General features: G+C 42.7%; 1 pseudogene; it reads right to left on the minus strand.

The window, feature by feature from the left end:
- Nucleotides 1-1,439: 1,439 nt before the first annotated feature.
- LOC129008705 (olfactory receptor 7E24-like) lies at nt 1,440-2,315 on the minus strand (annotated as a pseudogene).
- Between the last annotated feature and the right edge of the window lie 7,858 nt (nt 2,316-10,173).

Below are 10,173 nucleotides of genomic sequence, written 5' to 3' on the forward strand. Positions count from 1 at the left end.
GCTTCATTGTGTGTGTATACCACAGTTTCTTAATGAAACAAATTTCTAAAATGCAAATATTTTTAAAATTTCTCTGAATGTGAAACTTTAGGGATACTGTGCCCATTTTATTCTTTTCTATTTCCCATTTTATGTATATGCAAGTGTATAATAAAGCAGCAATCAATGTGTGTATAAAACTATAACTTCAACAAATGAAAATGAAAATGCTAAGTGGTGGCTGGGCACGGTCGCTCGCGCTTGGAATCCCAGCCCTTTGGGAGGCCGAAGCGGGCAGATCACCTGAGGTCGGGAGTTCAAGACCAGCCTGACCAATATGGTGAAACACTGTCTCTACTAAAAATACAAAAAAAAAAAAAAAAAAAAAAAAATTAGCCGGGTGTGGTAGTGCATGCCTGTAATTCCAGCTACTCGGAAGGCTGAGACAGGAGAATCGCTTGAATACAGGGGGAAGAGGTTGCAGTGAGCCGAGATTGTGCCATTGCACTCCAGCCTGGACTACAGGAGTGAAATTCTCTCAAAACAAAAAAGGAAAGAAAGAAAGAAAAAGAAAAAGAAAAAAGAAAAAAAGAAAATGCTAAATGGTAAGAAAAAACAGCATAATAAAAATTTGTATGGTGTTGAAGAACAATGCATTTGAAGATAATATTTGAAGAAATCATATTACAATTAACTTCTGTCCTTACTCATTGGAGCTTGATGCCTCTAAAAACTTCATCATTGGAACCACCTCTTGTGCTTTAAAAAAAAAAAAAAAAAAAAAAGGCCACATACCCACACAGGTGCAAGTAAATCAGAATGTCAGGTAATGAGACCCAGGCCTCATCATTTGTAAGCTCCCCAGGTGATTTGATTCAAAGCCAAGATTGAGGACCAGTGACATGGATCTCTACAAATAACCTGCCTAAATAGATTCTCTAGAAGCAGTTTAAAAAGAAATTCCACACGAACTCTGGAAGAGGATATGAGTTTGATGTAGAGTACGTCCTCACATAACATCTTTGAAAGTCTCTTGGATACTTCACCTTTAAGCAAAATTATGTGTAGTGAAAACACTTGTTCCTCATCAACATTAGAACTAAACAACTTTGAACAAAACAATGGTGTTGGAGGACCTGCTCTACATTGTTTCCCTAAAGTCAATTTTCAGGGAATTCCAAAATGAAGTTAGGACTTCCTCTATATAAAAAGATGGTTGTGATTCCACCTGGATGACAGGGTTATTGCTCAGAAACTAAAGGAGACCGCCTAGGTATAGAGGATTCAGTCATGAGGTTTATGCTAAACAAAGGATCCCAGAATACTCACCCATTCCAGTTAAAGGCATAACGAAGAAAGCGATATTCACATAGGAAAAGTGGAAAGGAAAAAAAGCCATCAAGCAACAAAAATAATGTGACAAGGGGCAGGATTTGCAGATGTAGAGATTTAATGTGGTTGCCGTTTCTTACCCACACAAGAAAAAGGATAGAACAGATGATGAGATTCGACTGTTCTGCTGTGCAGCCTCCAGGGGGCACTTTGAATGTCCTGTTTCTCAGGCTGTAGATGAAAGGGTTCAGCATGGGGGTGACCACAGCATACATCACTGACGCCACCACACCATTCCTGGGGGGTGGTGACACAGCTGAAGTCAGGTACACACCAATGCCTGTTCCATAAAATAAGCAAACAACTGCCAGGTGAGAGCCACAGGTGGAGAAGGCTTTATACTTCCCATCTGACGATGACATTCCTAGAATGGAGCAGATAATTTTATAGTAAGACAAAAGGATCCCTGAAATGGGAAGAAAACCAAATATAGTACTATCTAAATATATGAATATGCTATTGATGACGCTGTTCAGAACAGGCAAGATTGAGAAGTTGAGATGGGTCACAGAAAAAATTAGAGATTTCCACATTCTTGAGGAAGGTGAATTGTAACACAATCCAACTGTGCAGTTGGGAATCCAACAGGCTAAGGAAAAAAGACACCAAAACTAAGAAGACACAGAGGTGAGGATTCACGATGACTGGGTAGTGCAGGGGGTGACAGATGGCCACAAATCAGTCATAGGCCGTCAGAGTCAAGGACATGTCTTCTATACATGCAAAAAGGACAAAGAAAGACATCTGTGTCAGGCAGCCGCATAAGAGATGCCTCTGCTATGAGACTGCATGTCCACAATCATCTTGGGAACCATGGCCGAGATGAAACGGATGTCAGCCCAGGATAGGTTGGAGAGGAAGAAGTACATGGGGGTGTGGAGGTGGGAGTCAGAGCTGCCAGCCAGGATGATTAGCAGGTTCCTCAGCACCGTGACCAGGTACATGGATAGGGACAGCCCAGTGAGGACGGGCTGTCTCCCAATATCTCAGGGGGTTGTACACGCCTTCTGGGATATTGTTCCTAATATCCAGAAGACAAGAGGATGATATTACTCCGAATATCGAAGGGAGTGTACCACCCCCTGTGATACTGTTCCTAATATCCGGGGGAGAGGATATTACTCCCAATATCTCAGAAACTGTACACCCCAGCTGTGATATTGTTCCTAATATCCAGTGGGGGAGAGAATGACATTTCTCCCAATATGGTAGGGGATGTACACCTTCCTGTGATGTTGTTCTTAATATCTAGGTGTAGAGAGGATAATATTACCTCCAAAACCGCACGGAATTTACACCGCCCCTGTGATATTGTTCCTAATATCCAGTGGGGGAGAGAATGACATTACTCCCAATATCACAAGGGGTTTACATCACTCCTGCGCGATTGTCCCTAATATCCAGGGAGGGAGAGGATGTTATTACTCCCAATACCGACGGGGGTGCACACAACCCTGTGATATTGTACATAAAATCTACTGGGGGAGATGATGTTATTACTCCCAATATCTCAGGTGGTGTACACGGCCCCTATGATATTGTTCCTAATATCAAAGAGAAGAGAGGAAGATGTTATTCCCAATGTCGCAACAGGAGTACAACTCCATTTTTATTTTTAATATCCAGGGGGGAAGGATGATATTACTCCCAATATTGCAGGGGGTGTGCACACCTCTGTGATAGTGTTCCTAATATCCACTGGGCAACAGGATGATATTACTCCCAATATCGCAAGGGGTGTACACAAACTTGTGATATTGTTCCTAATATCTAGAGCAAAATAGGATGATATGACTCCCAATATCGCAGAGGGTGTACACTCCTCCTATAATATTGTTCCTAGTACCCAGGGAGGGAGAGGATAATATTACATTGAATATGGCAGAGAATGTACACCCACCCCCTGTGATATTGTTCCTAATATCCAAGTGGGGAGAGGATGATATTACTCCCAATATCGCAGAGGCAGTACACCTCACCTGTGATATTGTTCCTAATATTCACTGGGGGTGAGAATGATATTACTCCCAATATCGCAGGAGCTGTACATCCTTCTGTCACATTGTTCGTAATGTTCAACGGGAAAGATAATGTTACTCGAAATATCGTTAATACCCTGTGTGTCCACCCCCCTGTGATATAATTAGTAATATCCGATGGTGAGAGGAAGGTGATATTATTCCCCATGTCACAGGTGTCCACCCCCCGTGATGTGGTTTGTAATATCCGGGGCGGGGGGAGAGGGGAGTGACATTACTCTCAATATCTTACATACCGTTTTTGTACACCCTCTGTGATATGGTTCACAATATCCAGGAAGGGAGAGGATGATATTACTCCCCATATCGCAGGGGGTGTACACCTCTCTGTGATAGTGTTTGTATTATCGGTGGGGAAGTGTATGATATAATTCCCTATATCGCAGAAGGCGTTCACGCCCTTGTGATATTGTTCATAATATCCAGTTGGAGAGGGGATGATATTACTCCCCATTTGCAGGGGGCAGACACCTTTCTGTGATATTGTTCGTACTATCCGGGGGGTGGGGAGAGGATGATATTACTCTTCATATTGCAGGGAGTGTACACCCCCCTGTGATATTGTTATTCTACCCAAGGGGGGTAGAGGTTGATATTACTCCCCATGACTCAGGGGTGTACACCCCCCTGTGATATCTTTTGTAATATCCAAGGTGGGACAGAGGATGATATTACTTCCCATATCTGACAGGGTGTACACGCCTTTGTGATATTGTTTGTAATATCCAGAGTGGGAGAGGGTGATATTACTTTCCATACTGTAGGACGTGTACACCCCCTTGTCATATTGTTTGTAATATCCAGCGTGGAGAGGATGATATTACTTCCCACATCAGAGGGGGTGTACACCCAGTTGTGATATTGTTTGCAATATACAGGGGGTGAGAGAATGATATTACACCCCATATCACATGGGGTGTACACCTCCTTGTGGTATTGTTTGTAACATCTGGAAGGGAGAGGATGATATTACTCGCAATATCGCAGGGAATGTACACCCCTTGTGATACTGCTTGTAGTATCTGTTGGGGAGAGGATGTTATTACTCACAATATCTCAGTGCGTATACTCACTGGAATATTAGAAGTAATATCCTTGGGAGATATTACTCCTAATTTCACAGTGGGTATACACCCTGTGATATTATTTGTAATATCCTCGGGGTATGTTACTCCTCATGTGACAGTGGGTGTACATCCTGTGATATTATTTGTATCATTTTTATGGGGTGTTACTCCTAATGTACAGGGGGTGTTCACCCTGGGATATTATTGATAATATCCTAGAGATATGTTACCCTAATGTCACAGGCAGTGTACACTTAGTGATATTATTCGTAATATCCTAGGAGGATGTTACTCCTAATGTCGCTGTAGTTGTACACTCTGTGATAATATTAGTAATATCCTAAGAGTATGTTATTCCTAATGTCACAGGGTGATATTATTCCCAATATCCAAGGGGAATGCTACTCCTAATGTCACAGGGGGTGTAAACCCTGTAATAGTATTCGTAATATTTTAGAGGGATGTTACTCGTAATGACACAGGGGGTGTACACCCTGTGATATTATTCATAATGTCTTAGGGGCATATTACTCTTAATGTCACAAAAGATATACACCCTTTTATATTCTTCCTAATATCCTAGGGGCATGTTACTCCTAATGACACAGGGGGTGTACACTCCATGATATTATTCATAATATCCTAGGGGGGTGTTATTTTTAATGTCATAGGTGATGTACACCCTGTGATATTATTCGTAATATCCTAGGGAGATATTACTTTAATGTCACAGAAGGTGTACACCTAGTGATATGATTTGTAATATTCTAGGGAGATATTACTCCTCATATCACTGTGCATTACACTGTGTGATATTATTTGTAACATCCTAGAAAGATATAACTCCTACTATCACTGTGGGAGCACACCCTGTGATATTTTTTGTAATATTGTAGAAAGCTATTACTCCTAATATCACAGTTGGTTTACACCCTGTGATATTAGAAGAAATATCCTAAGTAGATATTACCCCTAATATCACACTTGGTGTACACTCTGTGATATAATTCCTAATATCCTAGGGAGATATTACTCCTAATGTAACAGTGGGTGTTCACCCTGTTATATTATTTGTAACGTCATAGGAAGATATTACTCCTAATATCATATTGGATGTACACCCTGTGATATTATTTGAAATATCCTATGCCTTCCTATAAACTTTTGCTTGCTAGATCAGTTCCTTGAGGAGAGAACTTCAGCTTTAAACATCCTAGTCCCTTCATGGCACCCAGCAGGATACAGGAAATGCCCCAGGTGCTTATAAGTGCCCAATAGTATGTTCCCCTCATCAGTGAGCCTGGAGTCAGGATGGGGACCAAGAAGTAACTCAGTCTACTACATCCCCTGCCTCAGAATGAGAACCTTTAGGGAGATTTGAATATTTGAGGTCACAGGGACATTTCTCATATGGCAGAATCCTAACTTTCAGAATTTAGAGTTCCACAGCAGCTTTAAATGCCTGCAACACTAAATCAATTCTTTCTTTACTTTCCACTTACCAGATTTTCCTAGACCTGTTTTCTCTTCTCCAAAATCCCTTCATAGACTCAAATGCTTCAGCAACTCCTTAAAATATTTTTAAAATATTGACTTCCTAACGATTAACAGATGCAAGACAAAGCCACAAGCTGTGGGTAGAAGAATATAAATCCAAATTTAATTCTGTATTAAACAGCAAGGCTGCATTGTAATTCTCTAATTCTGCATTGTGTTGCAATGCTTGACGCAAATGAAGGGGTTGCCTTCTAAATACCTGAGTGACCATTAAATCTGAGATCACTTGGGACCCCATGTCCATGACTAGTTTTTAAAATGTGTAATCATATAATAATCACGGTCATTTATTTGGAATTGACTTTGTGCTTCACACTGTGCAGTATGTTCTACATAAATCATTTTCTCTTCCAACAACTCTATGAGGTAATTGATCCTACCTTCATTTTACAGATGATATTAGCAAGACTGAGACACTGAGAGAATGGCCTTGAGATGTGACTGCAGCCATTACACATACTGTATAGCCCATGACGGTGATTATTTAAACTTGATTTTTTTTTCCCCAAAGACTAGTGTTCCTGGCCTGACACAGGACTGAGCAAAGGCAGAAAGGCAGGGGGTAGTCGAGGCAGTGCTGGAAATCAGACAGCTGCAACAGGCTCACTCCTTATGGGAGAGGCAGTGTCACAGGAGGTTGTCAAGTTGGAGGCTGGCGGTTCATGAAAGTTGTGTAGCAGAGGGGCTGACACCACAGCACAGAGGAGGGACCATGTAGTCATGCCTAAGAAGCATGGCCAGTGGTGGCCAATGACAATCCTGGCCAATGACATCAGTCTCTCTGGAGCTGCCTTGAACAATCACCAGCTCTCATGGTGGCTGTTGCCCAGCAGTGACCTTAAGGACACCTCTTATCATCTGGCAATTAGCAAAATTTTCCAGGGTGGATTAGTTTCCTGTTGCTTCTGTAACACATTACCACACACTTAGTGGCTTATGCAAGGCTGATTTATTATCTTACAGATCTAGAGGTCAGAAGTCCCAAAATGGTTCTTATGAACTATGATCAAGGTGTCAGCAGAGCTGTCTTGTTTCTGGAGACTCTAGGAGAGCACCTTTTCCAGCTTCTAGAGGCTGGTCTCATTCCTTGGATGGTGGCCCTGTCCTTCATCTTTAAAGTCAACAGCTAGCATCTTCCAGTTTCTCTCTGAGTCTGCTTCCATCATCACACTGCCTTCTGTAAGTGTGATCTTCCTGTCTACCTCTTAGAAGGACCCTGTGATTGCTTTGGGCCCACACAGATAACTCAGGATCATTTTGCCCTCTCAGAACGATCCATAACATAACCACATCTACAAAGTTCCTTTTCCAGGTAAGGTAAAATATTCCCAGAGACTAAGATGTGACCATCTTCAGTGGTGGTAGGAGGGGACAGAGGCATTATTCTGACTACCACACAAGGGAAGTAGCAAGAGACCAGTGGGTAATTTATCCTGGAGCTGGCCCTTCTGCTCTATGGAAGCATCACGGTACAGTGGGGAGGCCATAGGCTTTGGAGCCGGGCAGATGTGAGGTTTCAATTCCCAGTTCCACTATATGTGGTCTTGAGCAAGTTACTTAAGTCCTCAACTTCTCTGAGTTTCAGTGTATGCTTGTGGGGATGACTAGTAATGACTAGGGTTATTATATAACTTGGAGATAACATATGCAAAGTGTCTGGTACATTCTTAATAAATGAGGGGCTATCATCACTGTCACTCTGATGTTGTTTCAGCAAGTTCTGTGAGTGTGGTGATGGAAATGCTAAATCCATGTTCTGTGAAGCAGAATGCCTCCCTGCTGGGCCTCAGTGGCAATGCCAACTGTAGCCTTCTTTGCCAAAGGACAGGCCGGTGGAGCTGCAGGAGGGAGAAAGCAAGCTGTTGTACAAAGCTCAAGATATAGTTGAGTTCTGAGGTTTATGCTCATCCACTTGTTGGCAGTTTCTACTCAGATGGCCAATTCCTGGCTTTGGTCCCACTGAGGACTCCGTGGACAATGCTGCCAGCTCAGGTGCCTACTCCTCCCCACCTAATTCTGACAAGGTGTTCTCATGCTCCTTGGAAACATCAAGACCAGACTAAGCGGACAGCTAATTGCAAATTCATTTTCCATGCATGAAACAAATCGAAAAAGCCAACAGCTTACACACAGTCCTTTGAATTGAAGTTGCAAATGCTTCTCACAGAAGTCCACATGGGATTAAAAAACCATAGGCCTGAGAGACTGGGCATCAGTCATCATTTCTTCCATTTTACAGATGGGGATGTCTGGGAGTCATGCTTCATATTGCTGGAACAAGAGAGAAGCCTAATCTCCTCACTTCTTGTACGGCCTCCTAAATCTAAATTGAGCTGGGGTATTTCAAAGGTTGAGGTTCAGCCTGATCTTTTTCAATTCTTTCTTGCATTTAAAAACAGAGCCACAAAGGGGTGATATCCAGCCCCTCAAAGTGGTAAGTTATCCTATGACTCAGCTTGATTGTGAGGTGCAACCCTCTAGAGTAAACCCAACATTACTGCTGCCAATACCACCACCACCCTTCACCCAGAGAAGTACATGACAAGAGAAATGTGAGTGATATGACCATAATGCTCTGAGTACAGGGGTGGGGAGCTGTGGTCAGTAAAGAGAATGGTAGGGTACAGGAGTGAAGGGGTCAGTGCACGCAGGATAAAATGACATTAGGAGAGATTAGGCTCTTATAATTACACAGAGGACTACCTGCATATTTAAGCAACATCACCCTATGATTAAATTCATTTATTTAAAATCCATTCATCATCTATTCATTCATGAATCAACTTTTCAAGTCACCGTCTATTGAACACCTTCTATGTATGCCAGGCACTGCATTAGACTCTGGGTATTTAAGGATGAGCAAGATACCCGTTGCTATGATTTCAACGTGGTTTGTTTGTCCCCAACAAATCTAATGTTGAAATTTGATCCCAGTGTTGGAAATGGGGCCTAATGAGAGGTATTTGGGTCATGGGGTAGGATCCCTCATGAATAGATTAATGCCCTCTCTTGGGTGTGAGTGAGTTCTTACTCTACTTGTTCCCATGAGAGCTGCTTGTTAAAAAGAGTCCCCCACCCATCTCTTGCTTCCTCTCTCACCACGTGATCTCCACATACACCAGCTCCCTTTCACCTTCTGCCATGAGTGGAAGCAGCCTGGGGCCCTCGCCAGGTGCAAATGCCCAATCTTGAACTTTCCAGCAGTCAGAATCATGAGCCAAGTAAGGCCTTTTCCATTATAAATCACCCAGCTTCACGTATTCCTTTATAGCAACACAAAACAAACTAAGACACCCATTGTGCCCTAGAGAAAGAGACTCAGTACATCAGTGACGTGGCAGATACAGAACCAGGGTATCTAATCTAGCTCCATCCCAGAGCAGAAATGTCTTCACATATACTAGCGAGTTTCTATATCTTTGTTTACCTCACTCTTATCATCTGGAATGCCCTCCCTCACAACTTCTCTGTGATAAAACCACCTTCATCCTTAAGTGCCTGGCACAAGGCCTCCTTCTCCTTAAAACCTCCCCAAGCTGGCTCTCAAAACTATTCTCTCATGCCTCTGTGTTCCCACAATGCCTTGCACCTGAAATTTAAGCTCTATCAGGGCTGATTTCCACAGGAACTGTGGTTTACAACTGTCTCCTAGATCAAACCCCCAGTATCTTAAGAACAGAGTGTCATAAGGACAGGGCCTTGCCTTCATCATCTTTGTAGAGTGTACATACTGAGGAAGGGCTCAATAAATGAATGGCAAGATGCTTTACTTTTCTCCCAACTTTCTTTCAGGGGTATAACAACCATCCTCCTTCTGAGACCCTAGTATACACCAAGCTATGAAAATAAAAGATAAGCCAGGCACAATGGCTCACGCCTCTAATCCCAGCACTTTGAGAGGCCAAGGCTGGAGAATTGCTTGAGCCCAGGAATTTGAGATCAGCCTGGGCAACACAGTGAGACCCTATCTCTACAAAAAATAAAATAAATTGAGTGTGCTGGCAAGTGCTTGTAATCCCAGCTACTTGGGAGGCTGAAGAAGGAGGGTCACTTGAGCCCAGGAGGCTAAGGCTGCAGTGAGCTGATGTTGTGCCACTGCACTCCAGCCAGTGACAGAGTGAGACCCTACCTCAAAAAAA

Source organism: Pongo pygmaeus, chromosome 9 (genome assembly GCF_028885625.2).
Source record: "Pongo pygmaeus isolate AG05252 chromosome 9, NHGRI_mPonPyg2-v2.0_pri, whole genome shotgun sequence".
Classification (NCBI taxonomy): domain Eukaryota; kingdom Metazoa; phylum Chordata; class Mammalia; order Primates; family Hominidae; genus Pongo; species Pongo pygmaeus.